Raw genomic sequence first — 3,189 nt, 5'->3', positions numbered from 1 at the left:
CTTACCCAACCCCAACAAACACGTTTAGGACAGTGGCAACAGGGCATTAAAATAAATCCCTTGTTTCTTTCAGAAAGTCGAAAACAATAAAGGGAAAAAAAAACAAGACAGCCCCTGCTGGGGCACCACATCAAAAGCAAACACAAATTCAAAACGGTGAATGGAAATTCATGCAACAGAAAATACACTTCCTAAGTGAAATTACCATTTTCCAGGCTGACGATGTACTCCAGCTTCCGCAGTGCCCACCAGTCTTGAAAGGCCTTGACCATGATAGTGATGACTACGCACTGCCTCTCCAGGAACACTCCAGTGCAGACATAACTGTGAAAGAGGGGTAGACAGTCAGGAATGACAAGCCCCTCCTCAGCCTGCTGCCTGGACCTGTTAATGGTCATCTTGGCCAGGCCCAGGAGCAGGGTCATGAGAAGGCCCAGAGACTTTTCTGCCCCTCCATGCACCCGGTGTCTGTAGATCAGGAGTGTGGGACTGAAATGCAAACAAAATTTTAACAGCAATCCCTTCAAACAAACTAAAATGAGGTTGCAAATGGACAATCTCGACATACACATGGAAAACCCTCTGCTCCAGGCCACAAAACGTGCATATGGTCTGTCAGCCTGTGAACTCACTTACCCTGCGGGACAGCTGCATGCAGCACGCTCCGCAACAGGTCCCCGATGTAAGAGGCGAGGACCCCTTTATAGATGACCCTCTGATTGGGTTCTCTGCCCACGGAGAGCAAAACGTCGCACCAAGTCATGTCCAGGCAGCGGGCGAAGGTGCAGCAGTGGAGAATGTGCAGCATCAGCAGCACGTACAGATAATGCCTCTATACTGTTCGAAAGGATTTCCCTCAGACGGCTCAGATTGTGAAACACCGTGTCACAGGACAGGGTCCGGGGCATGGGGCCCATGTCCAGTTCCAGACAGACAGGGGTCAGAATTCTGACTCATTTTTTGCTCCAGAGGACACTGGTCTTTCCCTAGTTATTTATGCCCATCCATTGTTCTTGATACAGTAGAGTCTGGTGTGTCTTAAATGTGCTGTTTAATGACATTCTTATATTAATGCTCTGAGTACCATTTTCGTCAATGCTAATATTAGACAGATTTGCGGCTACAGAACCTTCCTTTTCCTTCATTCATCCAGCAATCACTATTGTCCATTACCCTTCACGTGATGTGGCATTAACATTTGTTTTCTTGATGTAATGAATAGTTTGCTGAAAAGGAAACATCAATGTGTTTGTGAATATTTCTCTGAACTTGGAGAGTGTTGTTACATAAATAAAAGTGTTTGTGCAACAGTTTATACCCCAGGCATATTTGCGACATGTTGGAATATAAATTCAGAACTTTTATCGAACAATATATCGAAAGTACTAAGATATTTCAAAAGGTAACACAACCATAGAAGGATGAAACCACTGGACATTGTGAAGAGTAAAATGATAGACTTTCTTCTGCTCTCCATCTTGGGTCACAAGAGTTCTGCCCCTTGGTTTGAGCTCTCAGTCTCTTATGGGCCCGACTGGCCACTAAAATGTGCCTGACTGTCAGAGTGTTGATCAAAAGAATTAAAGCAAATGGGAGCATTGGAGTTACGACCTTTTCAAACCTCTTGAATCCTATCCATATGGGATCTTCACATTATGCTTCACTGTTAGCGCAGAACCACTCGACATTGTTAATGATTCTCAAAGTTTCATATCGGAAGTAAGTGGGAATGTTTTTAAAATAGAGCAGAATGCCTGTTGTTGTGAGAATTGCTGTTGCAATTTTCTTGGTGCAATATTTCGTTTTCAACTTCAGGCAACAAATGGCATCAAATCAATCAAAGGTAAAAGTGATGGTGAACCAGACAGAACAATCGGTGGCAGCACAGCGTGGCACATAGTAAACTTTGCAGACAATGGTCATATCCAAGAAATTCAGAGGGAAATAATAATGATTAATCCGGTACAGTATGACCTCAAGGATAATATACAGTAGATCTGCTGTTCCCATGGTGCAAGCGGAGATTCCACATTTTCCCATGAATAAAATCACAAGTGCCAGTAAATTCACTGTGAGAGAATGAAGGGAAAGGAGATTAGAAATTACATTAAAAAATCATTCACATTGTATCAGGACAGACCACTGAACACAAACAAATTTTTGCAGCAGCAGCAGGAGCAGTGAGAACGAGGACCAGGGGGCTGCCGAGAAGGTAAGTTCTTCATTTCAGCAGCGGAGATGAGTGGGAGTGGTCGAATTGCACTCTGGGAAGGTGAGTGAACTGATATATTTGGGCAGTGGCTATGTAAATAGCCCAACTCGGGAAGGGGCCATACTGGACCTGGTGTTGGGGAATGAGCCTGGCCAGGTGGTTGAAGTTTCAGTGGGGGATTACTTTGGGAATAGTGAACACAATTCCGTAAGTTTTAGAATCATCATGGACAAAGACGAGAGTGGTCCTAAAGGAAGAGTGCTAAACTGGGGGAAGGCCAACTATAGCAAAATTCGGCAAGAGCTGGAGAATGTGGATTGGGAACAGCTGTTTGAGGGTAAATCCACATTTGATGTGTGGGAGGCTTTTAAAGAGAGGTTGATTAGAGTGCAGGACAGACATGTCCCTGTGAAAATGAGGGATAGAAAGGGCAAGATTAGGGAACCATGGATGACAGGTGAAATTGTGAGACTAGCAAAGAGAAAAAAGGAAGCATACGTAAGGTCTAGGCAATTGAAAACAGACAAAGCTTTGGAAGATTATCGGGAAAGTAGGACCAATCTGAAACGAGGAATTAAGAGGGCTAAAAGGGGTCATGAAATATCTTTAGCAAACAGGGTTAAGGAAAATCCCAAAGCCTTGTATTCATACATAAGGAGCAAGAGGGTAACTAGAGAAAGGGTTGGCCCACTCAAGGACAAAGGAGGGAAGTTATGCGAGGAGTCAGAGAAAATGAGTGAGATTCTTAATGAGTATTTTACATCAGCATTCACTGAGGAGAGGGACATGACGGATGTTAAGGTTAGGGATAGATGTTTGATTACTCTAGGTCAAATCGGCATAAGGAGGGGGGAAGTGTTAGGTATTCTAAAAGGCATTAGGGTGGACAAGTCCCCAGGTCCGGATGGGATCTATCCCAGGTTAATGAGGCAAGCGAGAGAGGAAATAGCTGGGGCCTTAACAGATATCTTTGCAGC

General features: G+C 44.1%; 1 long non-coding RNA gene across 2 annotated transcripts in view; it reads right to left on the bottom strand.

Annotated features, from left to right (window-relative positions):
* LOC125487390 overlaps positions 1-2,017 on the bottom strand; it is a 7,594-nt gene extending 5,577 nt beyond the window's left edge. For both annotated transcript variants that reach the window (XR_007265867.1, XR_007265866.1), the window contains exons 1-2: positions 637-2,017; positions 206-324 (exon numbers count right to left, since the gene is read on the bottom strand). This is a non-coding gene — a long non-coding RNA (uncharacterized LOC125487390). The remainder of the gene's footprint in view (positions 1-205; positions 325-636) is intronic.
* Between the last annotated feature and the right edge of the window lie 1,172 nt (positions 2,018-3,189).

Source organism: Rhincodon typus, chromosome 41 (genome assembly GCF_021869965.1).
Source record: "Rhincodon typus isolate 14 chromosome 41, sRhiTyp1.1, whole genome shotgun sequence".
Taxonomy (NCBI): domain Eukaryota; kingdom Metazoa; phylum Chordata; class Chondrichthyes; order Orectolobiformes; family Rhincodontidae; genus Rhincodon; species Rhincodon typus.
The sequence above is the reverse complement of the archived record's forward strand: the minus strand, read 5'-3'. Positions and strand labels throughout refer to the sequence as shown.